This window comes from Sorex araneus, chromosome 2 (genome assembly GCF_027595985.1).
Source record: "Sorex araneus isolate mSorAra2 chromosome 2, mSorAra2.pri, whole genome shotgun sequence".
In the NCBI taxonomy this organism is placed as follows: Eukaryota; Metazoa; Chordata; class Mammalia; order Eulipotyphla; family Soricidae; genus Sorex; species Sorex araneus.
The window spans coordinates 130,277,780-130,294,477 of NC_073303.1; the positions used below are offsets into that span (position 1 = coordinate 130,277,780).

Consider the following 16,698-nt stretch of genomic DNA (forward strand, 5'->3'; position numbering starts at 1 on the left):
TTAGGGACTATGGGATTCCGAGGGAATCGCATCAGTTACTCCTCCTTCTCGGGGGTCCAAACCAGTGTCCTTGTGTACACAAATGGCTGTGATACTGTAGAATGCGGGCTACTATAACAAGGTCGAAACAATCGATGAACCAACTGGGACAAAGCCCTCCACTCAGGCGCAGCTCTCCGGGCAGCTGGCCCTAACTCTCCTAGCCCAAGCCAGTCCCTCTGAACGTGGGGTGATGGAGATTATTCAATTCCTTTTCGCTAGGACCCTGCTCTGGGTGCCAGGGCTCTTGGCTGCCTACCATCACATTATTTTGGGGCTTTCAGGCCTTCCTTTGTCAAAGATGGAGGGATTTGGGGTCCGCTCTGGGTCCCTCTGGGCCTGGATTTTCAGAAATATGGCCTTTCTGGGCCAACAGAGGCTCACTCGGATTACGTGACAATGACCCAGGGCCTAAGAAAAAGGTGTTTTGTGTGCCATGAAGGTACACCTGTAACAACTATGTGGGGGGGGATTGGTTCCTTGAGGCTCTCGATGCACTGGGCACTCCAGCCCAGCCAGTTGGAGCGACTAGCACTGTCCCTACTAGGCCGGAGCTCGTAGGCAGAAGGCAGTAGGTGCCACGCTGTTTCCCACAACGTGGCCTCGGCCTCAGCCTAGCCCTGACGCAGAAGCGTCTCTGAAGTTCCAGAAACCTCCTTGTTTCAACCAGTTTCCAAGTTGTTTATTACAGAGAGAAAAGATTTATTTCCAGACCTATGTAAACAAACACATTGCCATGAAGTGTAAAGCCAGTGAAGGTTCAGAGGGGCGTTCGAAAGAGAGACAGGGACAGAGCCCTGCCAGGTTGCCACCAGTCATAGCATAGAGAGGGAAGGGTTGGAGATGTACTTTTTACATCTGGGCTCGAGTGATAGTATAGCAGGTAAGGCCCTTGCTCTGCATGTTACCGACCCGGTTTCAATCCCGGCATCCCATATGGTCCCCGAGCAGGAGTGAAAGGCTCAGGACAGACCAAGAGAGACAGTTCTGGGGTGAGGTGCACTGGGCACTCCAGCCCAGCCAGTTGGAGCGACTAGCACTGTCCCTACTAGGCCGGAGCTCGTAGGCAGAAGGCAGTAGGTGCCACGCTGTTTCCCACAACGTGGCCTCGGCCTCAGCCTAGCCCTGACGCAGAAGCGTCTCTGAAGTTCCAGAAACCTCCTTGTTTCAACCAGTTTCCAAGTTGTTTATTACAGAGAGAAAAGATTTATTTCCAGACCTATGTAAACAAACACATTGCCATGAAGTGTAAAGCCAGTGAAGGTTCAGAGGGGCGTTCGAAAGAGAGACAGGGACAGAGCCCTGCCAGGTTGCCACCAGTCATAGCATAGAGAGGGAAGGGTTGGAGATGTACTTTTTACATCTGGGCTCGAGTGATAGTATAGCAGGTAAGGCCCTTGCTCTGCATGTTACCGACCCGGTTTCAATCCCGGCATCCCATATGGTCCCCGAGCAGGAGTGAAAGGCTCAGGACAGACCAAGAGAGACAGTTCTGGGGTGAGGTGCTTCTGACCCTGGCACCACACAGGGCCCCCAGCACATGGGGAAAGTCGGGGGGACCTCTGAGTGACATCAAGTGACCTGGGTCATGCCAGCTAGACCCGAGCAGCACCACCACCAGGGACCTCACATTGAACCCAGATGTGGCTGGTCAAGAGTCGCCAGGAGCAGCCTGAGCACCGCTTGCAGCAACCCTCCTCTCCCATCCCCCTGCAGAGAAAGGGAAGGTGACCGTGAAAGCAGATCCAGTCATCCGTCAAGCCTTGTGAGGAAACCCCAATCTCTCCGCTCGGGCCGTTTCCCGGGATTGCTACCGTGTTCCTTTCACCCAGATTCATAATGAACCTCTTATTCTGGGACATTTGTCAAAGTGCGTCCCATCAATGACCCCAAACACAGAATGTTGGGACGATTCTGTGCCTGGCATGGCTCTAAAGTCCCGTGACGAGTCACTCAGAAGCCCGTGGTCGAGGAGGGTCCCTCAACCCGGTGACATGTGAGGTCCTAAGACAAGACGCAGAGTTGACCAACCGCCAGGAACTCATTTCAGAGCACCTGCACTGTCAGCCACCTAGAATTAAGATAGTTCAGTTTTTCTGCTGTGTGGCGATGTTATCCATGAAACTTGAACACACTAAACAGGCCTAACACATGTGTATTTATGTCCACAAAGATAGAGAACATCATTATGGGATTCCTTGGGAGTTTTTATAAATCTCCCTCCAATATCTACTTCTTTTTAATCAGCTATTTTTATTCTTTTTCTAGTACTTTTTACATCTGGGCTGGAGTGATAGTATAGCAGGTGAGGCCCTTACTCTGCACGTGACCAACCCGGTTTCAATCCCAGCATCCCATATGCTCCCTGAGCACCACCAGGAGTGATCCCTGAGCACAGAGCCAAGAGGAACCCCTGAGCATTGCTGGGTGTGGCCCCCCCAAAAAAAACAACAACCAATATTTTTTTTTATTTCTGGGGAGTTTTATTGTAGACATTTAAAAAGGCTTAAAAGGCATACAAATTAGGGGCTGGAGAGATAGCACAGCGGGTAGGTTGTTGGCCTTGCACACTGCCAACCAGGTTCGATTCCCAGCATCCCATATGGTCCCCCGAGCACCACCAGGAGTAATTCCTGAGTGCATGAGCCAGGAGTAACCTCTGTGCATCACTGGGTGTGACCCTCCCCCCCAAAAAAGAATAAAAAAGACATACAAATTGTTATAAAATAATAATTGTTTAGCCCAATAGCAAAGATTTCGAAACTGCAAATAAGATGTCGTTGTCTGAAAACCTGATTAGATTTGCATAATGACACATAGACCTGATAATAAAACTGACATGAAACATATACATTTATTTCAGTATGCCTATATTTTTTTCTAGGCAGACTACTTACATAATTTTGCAGTCTGAAAAAGCTAATCACAGTCTTTTGTCCTTTCAGTAAAGGAGATTGAAATTCTGATTTTGGTCAAGTACCCTATAGCTATTTTTTTTAGAAATGCTCATGGAGACACCATGATTTACACTTGTTCCTGCCAGAGCTGTTTCGGGCACACGATGCCACAGCACTCACCCCTCTGGCACTTTCCTTAGAGATGTATATTCGCCCACAGCTCCTTGCTAAGGCCCTTCCTCACTTTAACACGTATGTTTGCCTGCCCGCGGCCCCTTCCTCACAGCCACCTCTGTCCTGTAACTCTCCTTCATCTGCACCAACGCCCGCTTCCCCTGAGACAGAATTCCTCCTTTTCCTCCAACAAAACACATTTCTGTTCATTTTCCTCCCTTTACTCTATCGCATTACACAATTCTTTGATTCAAATTAACAAAACTCTTAGGGACCAATTATTGCTGGAGATTGCGATGATTTCGCTTCATCTTTTACCTCTGAAGCAAGACCAGCTGACCTGATGTTTCCTATTGACATTCAGTTCTTTTCTTTTTTCCTTTTTTCTGTTTTGGTCTTTGGACCATACCTGGCAGTGCTAAGGGCTGACCTCTGGTTCTGTGCTCAAGGATCACTCCTGGTGGGCTCAGGGGACCATATGGGGTGCGAGGATCGAACCCAGGTGGGCCGCATGCAAAGCCAGGGCCTCCCTGCTGGGCTCCGTAGCTCTGGGCCGGATTTCACCCTGCCCTCATGGCAGCCCCACCAGGGAGACCACGGCTTCGTGTCCTAGGTCAGGAGGAGCTGGCAGGGTCAGGAAACGCCGCAGGGAAAATGCCCCAAGAAACCAATTAGTGGCCGAGCCTCCAGCTTCCAACTGGACACTTTTTTTTTTTTTTGCTTTTTGGGTCACACCTGGCAATGCACAGGGGTTACTCCTGGCTCTGCACTCAGCACTCAGGAATTACTCCTGGCGGGGCGGTGCTCAGGGGACCATATGGGATGCTGGGAATAGAACCCCGGTCTGCTGCATACAAGGCAAACGCCCTGCCCGCTGTGCTATCTCTCCAGTCCCCCAACTGAACAATTTTTCACTTACCAAAATCGTCCCAGATCATAGTTCTTAAATATTTGGATTAGTTAGCATGTCATAGATTAGGTTCATCTGCCATGGAGATGCCAGGTGAACCAGCCAGGAGGCCAGAGCCTTGTGCAGGCACGTCCTAGCCGACGGAACAGTGCTGAGGTTGTGGCAGACTCTGGCTCGAGGGGGTCCCCGCCCTGCATGGCCCCACCAGCACCGCTGGGACGGCCCCAGAGCCCACCAGGCAGAAGCTCCAAGGCATCTAAACTGGAGCCAGTTTGTTTTTGAGAGAGGGAGAGAGGGAGAGCTCTGTTTGCACTAGATTTCGGGCGCCTCCACTTGCTGTTTCTGAGGGGGGCAGACATTGAGTCACACCCCACAGTGCTCAGGGACCGTCCCTGACTCTATGCTCAGGAGTCACCCCGGGCAATGTTTAGGGCTCCCAAATGCTGCCCGGGTCGCTCTGGGGGTTATAAAGGTGTGAGGTCCCCACCCATACTGGCTTTATCTCATTTATTTTTCAGTGAAGCAAGATAGTTTTTATTCAGCGAACTTTATTTAGAAGGACATGAAGGGAGAAAAAGAGAGAAAATATATGTTCAAGTGAGAACATGGGCTTCTCCAGAGTGGGAAAGGAGAGAGAGTGAGGCAGAGACGCAGAGAGAGACCAGACAGACACAGAGAGACAGAGGGGCAGAGAGACAGAGAGACAGAGACAGAGAAACAGAGACAGAGACACAGAGACAGACAGAGACAGAGAGACAGAGAACAGAGAGGAGGTTGGGGGTTTGGAAAATAAGGAAGGTTGGGGGTTTTCAGTCCCTGGAAACAACACTCAGGCCGTGCCCAGGAGTGGACGCCCTGTGCTGTGGCCGTGGAGTGGCAGGCACTGGTGTCATCGGTGGGACGGGAGTGAGGCTGCAGCTCCTGGCCCAGGACCCAGAAGCAGTTGCTGCCCTGGAGACTCCAAAGTGCCATAGGCTCGAGCCCGAGCCCCTGGCCTCTCTGGGGGTCGCGGTGGGACTCCTCGAGGCCTCAGCCTGACACATGGGTGGGAGTTCAGGGGGCTCCAGGAGGGTCAGGCAGGGAGGGGTGCCACCAGCAGGGGGCGTCCCTGAGGCTGTGAGCAGGGAGGCACAGGGCAGGCGGGCCCCCAGATGCACCTCCCACAGCCCACTGTGACCTCCTGGCCCCCTTCCCTGCAGGCCTTCTCCCCTCGGGGGGCTCTGAGTGACCCCTCACTGGACCAGAAGCATCCACAGATCGCAGAGGTGGACACTGACTACTGGTCCTGGCCCCACGAAGCCCCCCAGGACCCTGGGCAGGGCGCAGAATGGGGGAGCCTTGGAGGCCCAGCTTGGGGGGGACAGGGGCCACCCAGGTCAGCTCCCCAGACCCACCCACCGACAGCCCTATCTATCCACTAGCCACGGGTGGGGCGAGTGCAGGTGGGCGAGGGCGGAGGTGCAGCTGGGGCCTGTGGCGGACGGCTAGGCCATGCTGAACCCCCGCGGTGCAGGAGAGACTTGCTAATTAATTAGGTGACACTCTGCTCCCCGCTGGCTGGCGAGAGTGAGGGGGGCGCCAGGCTTGGGATCTGGGGCGTGGGGGCAGCGGCGGGCAGCAGGGCAGGCTAGGAGGCAGGGTGTCTCCTCATCTGGACAGACCCAGAAGGGACGGGTCCACAGCCCTGGGGGAGGTGAGTGGGCACAGGGCCACCGACCCCTGATGTAGCCTGGACCACCCCCACTACACAGGCTTCCCCTGGACCATCCACTCCTGCAGGGTCAAGCCGGCCTGAGTTGGTCTCATCTTTGGTGACTGGAAGCTTCCTTTAGGACACAGGGCGGGTCCTGAGTCACAAAGGGACCCCAGAAGGGCATCCTGGAGAAGGAGGAGAAGGAGAAGGAGGAGGAGGAGGAGGGGCAGGGGGAGGTGGAGGAAGGACAGGGGAGGAGGAGGAGGAAGAGGGGGAGGGGGAGGAGGAGAGGGGGGAGGGGAGGAAGGGGAGGAAGAAGAGAGGGGGACAGTGGGTAAAAGCTTCCAAACTTCCAAGCAAAGGCAAGCCGAGGTCCATGGAAGAGGCGTGGTGGGTCCTTCCACACTGCAGGGGTCCCTGGACACAACAAAGCTGGGGCCAAGAGCAGGGCAGTCCTGGCTGCTGGGCCTGCCCCTGGCCATGTCCCCGTGGCCCACTTTACTGTGGCGGGCGGCAGCTCACACCTCACTGGGGCTGTGAAGACAGCATGACCTCTCCCAGCCCGGCCGCCAGGCCACACTGCCCAGCTCTCCCGGCCAGAGCCACCTGCCTAACCTCCGGGCCCCGCCACACGCGGCAGACACACATGCACCCCTGCACGGAGGGCCAAGCTCACCCGTGTGCATGCTGGTGTGCATGCAGGATACATGTGTGCCAATGTGCATGTGTGACAAATATGTGTGCTGGTGTGTGTGCAGGACACATGTGTGCTGGTGTGTATGTAAGATATATGTGTGCTGGTGTATATACATACATACATTGTGCTGGTGTGACACATATGTGTTGGTGTGCATGTATTTCTGGTATGCAAGTATGACACATGTGTGATATATATGACACGTGTGCATGCATAACATGTCTTGTGTGTGTGCATGCATGCAGATACTATGAACATGAGGCATGCACGCTTATGTATCTGACTATGTGCTGGTAGGCATGTACATGTATGCAACACATGCAATCTCCCTCCTTCCACACTCAGTCACCCCAGCAGCACCTGAGGGCCTCCTATGCCCAGGACCCCCCTAAGGGCCAGGCCAGGGCTGCCCCCAGCTGCTGCTCTGTTCCCACAGGCTGCTGAGCGTGGGGGCTGTTCTGGGGTCCGCCCCCCACAACCCACTGCTCAGGGCTGCCTCAGCAGGGCACTGTCCACCCGGGGTTGAGATTCCAGGGAACAGAGCCTACTCTGAGGCCCTGGACTCGAGGGTGTCTGTCCCAGAGGGAAGCCGCAGGCCAGTCCCCACCCTGCTTTTGCTCTGGCCAGGAAACTCAGGGGGACGGGAGGTGCTGAGGGCTGTGCAGGGGAGGGTGCAGTGGGTAAGGGCTGTGCAGTAGGTGGGTGCTGAGGGGCCGGGTGCAGGGGGTTGGGTGCTGAGGGGGTGGGTGCAGGGGATTACTGAGGGGACAGGTGCAGGGAGTGGGTGTTGAGGGTATGGGTGCAGGGGGGATGCTAAGGGGGTGGGTGCAGGGGCTGCTGAGGGCGGGGTGGGGGCACTCGGGGCATCCTGGCGGCTGTGGGCCCCAGGCCCTGGCAAGAGGAAGCTGCTGTCGCCCCCTCCCCCTCCCCGCCCCTCCCGCCTCTCCGGGTTTGGGGCCCTGCTATTCTTCACGCCTCTAAATCTGGGGCTGCAGGCCCGCTCCCAGGGCACTAAGGAGGTCAGCAAGGGGACGAGTTCGCTGTGGCCCCATCGGTGACCCACATCCACCGGCACGGGGGTGGGGTGCCCCTGGCTGATTCTGGGGTGCAGACGGTGGAGCTCCAGCTGCCACCTGTCCCTGCAGCCTGGCTGGATCTGCAGGGGTCACCCACAGGCCAGCCCAGGGTTTGGCTTCCCCTTTGCTGCCCACAGAGCCGCCCCCCACCTGCTGAAGCAGCCCACGGGGGAGCAGCCGGGCTGCACGGGGCCCTGAGACCTCGGAGCCCAGGAAGGGACCCTCCAGCTGGTGCAGGCGCCTCAGGACGCTTTGCAGGGTGCCAGGGCGCCAGACCAGACCCTATGCCAGCTCCCAGGTGGCCCCCGCCCCTGCCCAGTTTAGCCACTCGGTTCATGTCACGGCTCCCAACTCCCAGAAAGAACCCAGAGGGTCCCAGGGGCTAGGGGGGGACTGGCCTCTAAGTCCACCCCCAGGTTATACTTAGCTTTGGGATCAGGAGGGCTTGGCGGCCCTTGGCAGTGGTCTCCGAGCAGCCCAGCCCCTCCCACCACCCCTAGCCCCGCCCCTGGCTGTGAGGAGGAAATGGGCGTTCAGGTTCCTTTAGGAGGCCTGACAGCCCCCCACCCCTGAGCCCCACGTGTGCTGGGGCTGGAAAGAGAGAGAACAGCAGGAGGGTGCTGGCCTTGCATGCAGCCAACCAGGGTTTGATCCCCAGCACCCCGTAGGGTCCCGGGGCCCCACAAAGAGTAACTCCTGAGCACAGAGCCAGGACTCAGCCCTGAGCACCCCTGGGTGTGGCCCAAACAGAAACAAACAAGAACCCTCCAGGGGCTTCCCTGTCAGGCCCCTGAGCCCAAGGAGAGGGAGCACAGGAGCCCGCCAAGGGCACCACAGGAGAAGCGCACCGGCCACCTGCGCTAGGGGCCAGGCCACGAGCCACTCGTGTCCAGGCCCAGACTGGGCAGCTCCTTTCCGTCCAGTTCATTGAAGCCACACTGGCCAGAATATCAGCCACGACATATTGTCTCTGTCACCAAGACCACCCACAGCCCAGCCCCACCATGGCCACCAGTGCCACAGCCCATCACACAGCTGCCGCCACCAGCACACGGTGTGTTGCCATTACACCATGCCTGGCACTGTCCCTCCCCCGTCCTCACCGTCCCCGCCCTCCTCACCATCCCCCTCCTCACCAACTCCCATGCCCGTCCCTCCCCCACCATCCCTGCCATCGTCCTTCTCACCAGCACCACCCCCATGTCCATCGCTACATCATCACCACACACCCACCATCTGCACCTCACCCCCACCTGACCTACTCTCCGAACCTCAGTTTCCCTACGTTAAGAAGCAGCCATGTGCCTGGACCTGACAACTTTTCAGTGCTATTTTAAGAGTGAAATAAGTTGGAATATTTTTGGTGTTATGTAAATTCTAAAGTGCTGAGCAAATGTTATGTCTTAATATCACCAGGTAAAGTCCCTCCCGAGTGCTGACCCTCGAGCCCCTCCCCAAGCAAGTGCACATTTAATAGGCCTGGGGTGCTCAATTCTTCGCACCAGCCCAGCCGCTAACACTGCAGTTTGTGGGCAGTGGTTGGTGGGGGGGGCGGGGGGGAACTGGGGACGGAGCAGAGAGGACCAGGGCCTCTCTGTGTCGCATACCACTGTACCAATGCCCTTCCACAGAGGGTGCACTCACCCACAGTTTCAGATCCCCTCCTCCATTCCCTGGGCTCAGGGAGACAAGCAGGTACTCACTCACATAAACTCACATACACTCAAATATATACAGGCATACACACATTCATACATACACACGCACTCGTGTGCATACTCCCACACACATGCACACACATGCACTCACATACACACTCCATACACACAGACATAAGCATGCACATGCATACACACACACAGACACATAGCACAGTGCTCACGTGCACACACTTGCCCTGCTGCCTCTCCCTCTGGCCCGTTCTCCCTCTGACTTCTGTGGCAGGTGGGCCTGGCCCAGGCCACTGTTCCCAGGGCAGGAAATATGCAGCCTGAGTTCCAGGTGCCGTGAAGGTCCCCCAGATCCTCAGGCACACCAGGCATGGCACAGAGCAGGCGACGCTGCCTGGGCCTGCTGAGTGGACATGGGTAGCAGGTTTATCAGTCAGCCACCAAGCAGGCTGGGTAGGCCCTGGAGTCCTGACAATCCCCTAACAGTCCCCCCACCCCTAGGCCTTGGGGGACACCCGGGAAGCAGGTAGGGGACTCGCCCTGTCTCCCCGACTAGCAGGGGGCCCCCCTCTCTTGGCACTTTCCCACGACTGCCCTGGCCACGAGCCCCCCAGCCTAGCTCCTGCCACGTTCCTGGGCTGCATGGTCACTGGGGAGCGTCAAGTACAGTACGGGGCCCCAAGCCCAGCCTCCGCGGGACTCAGAGGGGCTCTGCCAGGAGCGCGGCTGACGTGAGAGCGCTGAGGACGTGTACAGGTGAGGACGGGTCCCTCGGACCCACGGGAGGGATGAAGAACTGGCAAGGATGGGACTAGGCAGAGTCTGCACCGCCCTCTCCCACTTGCCTGACAATCACACCCTGCCCCGCCCACCTGCCAATCACGCCCTCTCCCGCCCATTGGCTAACCACGCCCTCTCCGCCACCTGCCAATCATGCTTTCTCCTTGGGTCCAGGTGTCTTGCTGGTGGCCTGGGCTGCAGGACTCTGCTGTCCAGTATCCAAGGTCCCCCATGCGTCACTATGGGGGTCCGCGCCGCGACCCGGGGCGGATTTCTGGGCCAGCGCTAGCCCTGCTTTTCCCGACCCCCATTTCCTCCGCCCTGCCGAGGTGTTGGGAAACCCGCAACCGCAATGTCCTCGCAGAGCTGTGATGAGTGACTGCAAATAGCCTGAAACCTGGTCCTGCTGGGACAGGCCCCGGGGTTACACCCGTGGCTCCTCCCTGTGGGGGACCTTACCCTGCCCCGCCCCCAGCCTACTCCCTGAGGGCCACAGCTGGTCCCCTGCAGGCTGCTGAGCCCCAGAACCCTGAGTGGTGCTGGTGGGGGCAGCCCCTGGCACCTGGGTCACAGGCCGGTCCTGAGGGAGTTGCACAGGGAGCGGGATCCCACACCCACCCCATTCCTCTCAGTGGGTGGGCACCGCCGGATCCTTGGGGGAGGCATAGAGGTAGAGAAGGGTAGAGGAGCTTAGCTGAGGGCAGTGCCCAGTGCCTGGTCAGCACCGCCCTCAGCGTCTGGAACCCACTGTAGGGCGGCTCTTCCCCTCCAAGACCTCCCGGATGTGCCAGCAGTGTCCAGGCCATGGTCTCCTACCCGACAGCAGACCCCAATCCCAGGCAGGGGCCACAGGCCTCCAGAGACCTTGGTCCAGTCTACACATACAACGCAGGAGCCTGAGCAGTATATATGGCCACATCTGGCCCGGAGACAGAGTCCAGGGACTCGGGGAGCGGAGGGGAGAGGCGGGATGGGGAGGACAAAGAGCTCTGCCTCCAGTTCCTGGCCGTGCTCCCAGTTGTGCTCTAGGCTCTGCTTCCAACAGTACTCCCAACTGTGCTCCTAGCTGTGCCCCCGGCTGTGCTCCTGGCTGCAACCCTCTGCAGAGTTCCCCTGCCCCCTTCTGAAACCAACAGAGCAGGCCAGCACGTGGGCCAGTGCAGGGGTTCCAGACAGAACTGAGACCCACAAGAACTCGGGCTCGGCCTGCAACATGTGAACCAGGGCCCAGCTCCCAGGCCCAGACTTCGAGGCCCAGCCATGGCTCTCAGTGGCGTCCAGCCTGAGAAAGCAGGGAGGGCTGCATGTATTCCACTGGGTGGAGAGAGGAACCCACCCATGTCAGGGACATGAGAAAAGGCCATGCCTACCGTCAGACTGGGAGGCTTCCTGGAGGAGGAGGCACGGAACTTTCAGCTTAAGAACCACAGACTGATAACAACTGGGGCCCCTCCTGGCCATCCTTCCGCCCCAGCCGTACACTCCCCCTTGGAGACCCCCATTTTGGAGCAGAGGACTGCCCACTGGCGGGGCGGGGCCTCGCTCCTGAATGACAGGCTGGCGCTGCCGTCCTGACGGCTGACTGTGGCATGTTGCATCCACAACTAATTAGCCCGTGTGTGAATCAGCTAATTGCTCATGAGTTCAGCCCCCGCCCCGCCTTAGGCTGGCAGGGTCCAAGAGCTCGGAGTGGACAGGAAGTCCTGGACTAACAAGCCATCCCCCGCCCACTCTCCTCCCCCCTGCCCTGCCCTCTGCCTGCTCCTGCTTGGCTCAGCGCCCCTTCCCGGCCCAGCCGGGCCCTCACTCAGGGGTAAGCAGATCCCAGGGGATCAGAGTCACCAGGAGTGTCACGGTTAGGGTAGAGGGTGACAGCGTTAGAGTGACAGGGCAGAGGGTTAAAGGGACAGGTGTGACAGGGTCAGGTGTAATGGGACAGAGGGTGACAGGGCAGAGAGCCACAGGATAGAGGGTGACAGGGTCGGGTGTGACAGGGTCAGGTGTAATGGGGTCAGAGGGTGACAGGGCAGAGGGTGACAGGGTCAGGTGTAATGGGGTCAGAGGGTCACAGGGCGAGGGTGACAGGGTCAAGTGTGATGGGTCAGAGGGTGACAGGGCAGAGGGTCACAGGGTCAGGTGTGATGGGGTCAGAGGGTGACAGGGCAGAGGATGACAGGGCAGAGGGTCACAGGGTCAGGTGTGAAGGGGTCAGAGGGTCACAGGGTGACAGGGCAGAGGGTGACGAGGCAGAGGGTCACAGGGTCAGACGTGACAGGGTCAGTGTGGCCTGGTCAGTCACGGGGGACAGGGCTCAGGCAGGGCCGGGTCAGGGGCCAATGTGCTCAAAGGCACACAGGGGTCCCCCAGAGGGAGGGAGCTGTAGCTGTGCAGAGGAGCTTGGCCATCCCTCTTGCCCCCTCACCTGGGAGGCGACACCACAGGAGGGTCCATGGTGTGGCTTGAAGGTGTCTGGAATGGGGGTGCTGATGTGAGCTGGGTCAGGGTCCACTGCATCCACCAGGGTCCTGCAGCGGGGTGGAGGGTCCACCTAGGGTGAGGGGTGGGAAAGCGTCCAGCTAGGAGTTGTATGGAGAGGAGAGTCACCTGGGCTGGAGGGAGAGTGTCCAGCTGGGGGGAAGGGAGCGTCCAGCTGGGAGGAAGGGAGCATCAACCTGTGCGGCGGCGGAGGGAGCACCCAGCTGGAGGCAGGGGGGTAGAGAACGCCCACCTAGGAGACCCCAGGTAGTGCACCCCAACCGCCCTAGGAGGGGGCCAGGGGAGTGTCCGCGCTGCCCAGGAGAGGTAGGCACTGTCCAGCCGGGCGCCCAGCAGTGGTGCCCTCAGGGAGGAAGGAGCAACTGGTCAGCGGGACAAGCTGGTGCGGAGAGCAAGGTGAGGGGGCGGCAGTGGGGGCAAACAGGTTCTCGAGAGGAGTGGCCAGCCGCCAGCCGCCTGCAGCCGGCCACGGTGGGCCTGGCCACCTGGCCCCCCCTCCTCCCCCCCCGCCAGCGCCTTCCGGCGCGATCCGAGGCGCCCTCTGGCGGCCGCAGGCGGCGGTACAGCAGCCCGCGGGAGGCCTGGCGCCCCTCCCCCACACTGCTGCAAAGGGCAGGGGCGGTCAGGGGTGAGCGGAGCCTGGGATCCACTGTCAGAGACTTGGGGAGCAGGCCTTTTTCCTGGAAGGGGGTCAGCTTCCCGCGGGGAGGTCCTCCGTGTCTAGCGGACACTGAGCATCTCGGCTCCTGGGAACGGCGCATAGGGTCAGGCCACCGCGGCCTGTGGGACAGACCCCACTGGTGCCCAGGGCAGGCGCAGACGGGGCCCCGCTGGCCCTTACTGAGATGCTGAAGGGGCAACACTGCAGGGGCCAGTGAAGGTGGTCTCAGGGAGGATGCGGAGAATGGTGACAAGGACTGAACAATGCGGTAGAGACACTGCAGTCCCTGGTGAAGCCGTGGGAACGTCAGCCATGAGGGACCCGGGGCAGAGCCCTGTTCTGGGTTGGGGGCTCGGCAGCCGGGAAGAGAAGCAGGTATGGGGTGCCGCACTGGAAACCCCGGTGGGCCCCCACCACGACTCTGGTAGTCCAGCAGGAGCTTGGGCCATCCCAAGCAGGCGGCCACGGGAGGGGGGGTCAGGAGTGCCCGTGCTGCCCTAGGAGAGGACAGCACTGAACAGTAGGCTCAGGCACGGCGTCCAGAAGCAGAGGGACAATGTGGACTTTAAGGAGGGACATGAGGCCACTAAGGGGGCAGTTTCCAGGGGCACAACCAAGGGTGGACTGCCATGGCCTGAGCCAGAGGCAGCCAGTAGGGAGAGTGGCCAGCCCTTCCATTAGAACAGGTGTGCAGGAGGAAGTGCTGAAGGAACTGGAAGGGGCAGGTTGGCCCTTCCCACCCCCACAGCCTGACCCCATGACCTTCTTTGACCCCCTGTTCCCCCGCTACCCCCCACTGTCACTCCTGGGGACTTCCACGACCATAGCCTATCCCAGCCACCATTCAGGTGCTGTCCACCAACAGTGCCCCCAGCACCGCAGCTGACCCCCATCCTTCCAGGTCCCTCTGCACTCATCCACTCTCTGTCCACCCTTCCGTCTCTCTGTCATCCACCCTGCATCCTCCCATCGCCAGCCCTCCACTCTCCATCCTTCCCGACATCCCTCCATCCACCATCTCCTCCTCTATCCACCATTCCTCTTCTCATCATCTCCCATCACGCTCGGTCCACTCACCCTCCGTCCATCACCACCCACCACCCACCCATTTGACCTCCGTCCTCCTATCATCCACTTGGCTGCCCCACTCACCCATCACCCGTCTGGCCGTCTCCCAAGCCCTCTCTGACATGGCCATCCCCCACCATCCATCCCGCTCACCCGGACGTCCTGCCACCATCATCCATGCTCCCTCCCACCCTCCATCCATCCATCATCCACGTGTCCATCTGCCATCATCCATTCACTCATCCCTCCACCCACTCATTCACCCACCCACCCACCCATAGACCCAGCCGTCCACCCACCCACCAGTTATTCATGCCAGCCGGTTCCCCCATCCCCTCCACCCACCCGGCCAGCCAGCAGTCGGCAGCCACAGCTTGGCTCCAGGTCGGCAGAGGAGGGCAGGGACCCAACTCCGGGCTCCCTGCTGCCCGGGCAGGGCAGGAGTCGGGTCTTCCCTGGGTGCGCGCGAGGGAGCGTGGCGGGCCCCCCACCCCGATCTGCGCCCCGCCCCCGCCCCCGCCCCCCGCTCGTGCCCCCCCTAATGTGCGCCCTGGAAGCTCTATAAAGCCTGATGTAATCCGTAATGCAGTCTCTGGCTCCGACTCGGGCTCCTGTTTCAGAGAGCGAGCGAGAGATTGGGGAGCGCCGGCAGCCGGCTGGGGGGAGCGGCTCTGCCTCCTCCTCCTCCTCCTCCTCCTCCTCCTCCTCCTCCTCCTCCTCCTCCTCCTCCTCCCCGCGCCGCCCCGCCCCCGGCCGGCTCCGCGCCCCCCGCCCTCCAGGAAGGGGGAAAAGGCGAGAATCGCGGGGCCGCGAGCTGAGCGGAGCGCGGCGGGCGCAGGCGGCGGCGGGCGCGGCGTTGGCGGCGGCCCCGGCCGAGCGAGCGAGGAGCCGGCGAGCCGCGTCCTGGCCGGGCCGGGCCCGCGCGCCCCGCAGCGCCCGCAGCGCGGGCGTCGGGACCCGCCGGGCGCTCCCGGGCGCGGGCGGCGGGGCCGGCGGGCGGGGGCGTCCCGGCTAGGCCCGGAGCGGGCCGGGGGCTGCGGCGGCGCGGGGCGCTCCGGGGAACCTGCGAGTCGCCAGATCAAGTCCAGTTCGGCCAGGCCGAGGCGGCCACGGAAGGTAGGGGCGGCGGGGGGCGCGCTGGGGGCGCGCGGCGGCGGGGCACGGCGGCCGCCCGGACTTCCGAAGTTGGCGGCGCCGCGGTTCGCGCCCGCAGCCCGGGACTGGGGACCCTTGCCCGGGCCCCGCGCGCCCCCTCCCCGGGGATGCCCGGACCCAGGGCGGGGGTGGGGATTTCCGGAGTGTGCCCCGTGTACCGCCGCTGCCTGGGGTCGCCGGGGCCCGGGGGGGACCCCACACACACACACACAGCCGTCCGGAGACCCACGCCCGAGCCGCGCTCGGAGTCCCCCACCGATATGCCGGAGCAGGGACACGAGCGCCCCAGTGTGCAGAGGCCCCCGGCTCCCCGCGGGTCTCGCCGCCCATGGGACAGGCCCCGCGGAGCGGACTTCGGGGCGGCCCGTGCCCCCCGCCTCGCGCCCTGAGGCCGCCCGGGAACGGCCGCGCTCCGGTCGCCGCTGCCCGCCGCTCCCGCGGGGCCTGCCCGGCCGCGGTGCCGAGGATCCCCGCGAGGGAGGCGCGGGAGGGCCCGGCCCGGCCTCGGTGCCGCGGCTCCGAGCATGCGCCCGGCCTGGCCCGCGACCCCCTCGGCCGGACGACCCTCCCCGCTATCGCGGGGCGCTGCCAAGTTTCTTGGCGCCCGGGAGCCGGGCGGGAGCCCCTCCCTCGGCCCCTGTGCCCAGCGCCCCTCGCCGCCTCCCGGGGACTCCCCAGCCGCCACTCCGCGGAAACGAGCGGCTCGCGGGGGTGGAGGGTGGGCAGGGGGCGCGCTGGAGGGGCCGCGGCCTCGCTCCTCCGGGCGCCCGGGAGGACCCCTTGACTCCCACACACGCCCCCCTCGGGGAGCGCCCTAGGATGGAAGCGGTGGCCGCGGGGGTGGACCGGGGCTCGAGGCCGGGTCCTTTTCTAGAGCGGACGCGGGGGGCGGCGTCTGAGTCTGGGGAGAGGGGTGGCCCTGAGCGTCTCCCCGCACCCCGAGCCTCACGGCCCGCCGCGAACCCCGCGGTGGTCGAGGGAGGGGGCGGCCGAGGCGGCGGCGGCGGGCAAACTCCGCACCCGGGCACGGGTGCCGCTAGGTCCGGCTTTGAGAACCGAGCAAGGTCACGCCGGCGAGGAGGGGGCGGGGGCTCCTGGGCGCGCCCCCGCGCGCGGAGTGGGGGCGGGGGGCGGCCCTCGCGGGGCCAATCGGTCCCGGGGGGCGTCCCAGAGGCATCCCGGAGCGCCCCGCGCCCGCGCGCCCGGCGCCCGCCGCGCGTTGACTTGTTGCGCCGCGTCGGTGGGGCGGGGGCGCAGCGGCGCTCGGGGCCGGGACGTGTTGGGTGCCGCGCGGGGGTGGACACGCCGCCGGCCGCCCTGGGCCGCGCGCGCCGGGAGCGTCCCCGGACGTGGCCGCCGCCGCCCCGGTGGCCGTGTCGCGG

The 16,698-nt window shown here is 61.9% G+C and overlaps 1 protein-coding gene across 10 annotated transcripts in view; it reads left to right on the forward strand.

Moving 5' to 3' along the window:
- The first annotated feature begins 15,119 nt into the window (after nt 1-15,119).
- The window catches only part of ADGRB1 (adhesion G protein-coupled receptor B1), a 45,157-nt gene continuing 43,578 nt past the window's right edge, over nt 15,120-16,698 (forward strand). For 7 of the 10 annotated variants that reach the window (XM_055124263.1, XM_055124266.1, XM_055124262.1 and 4 more), the window contains exon 1: nt 15,121-15,277. The gene's annotated coding sequence lies outside the window, so the exon portion shown is untranslated. Of the gene's footprint in view, nt 15,278-16,698 lie in introns of all 10 variants that reach the window. The other 3 variants (XM_055124269.1, XM_055124267.1, XM_055124264.1) reach the window with 2 other exon arrangements.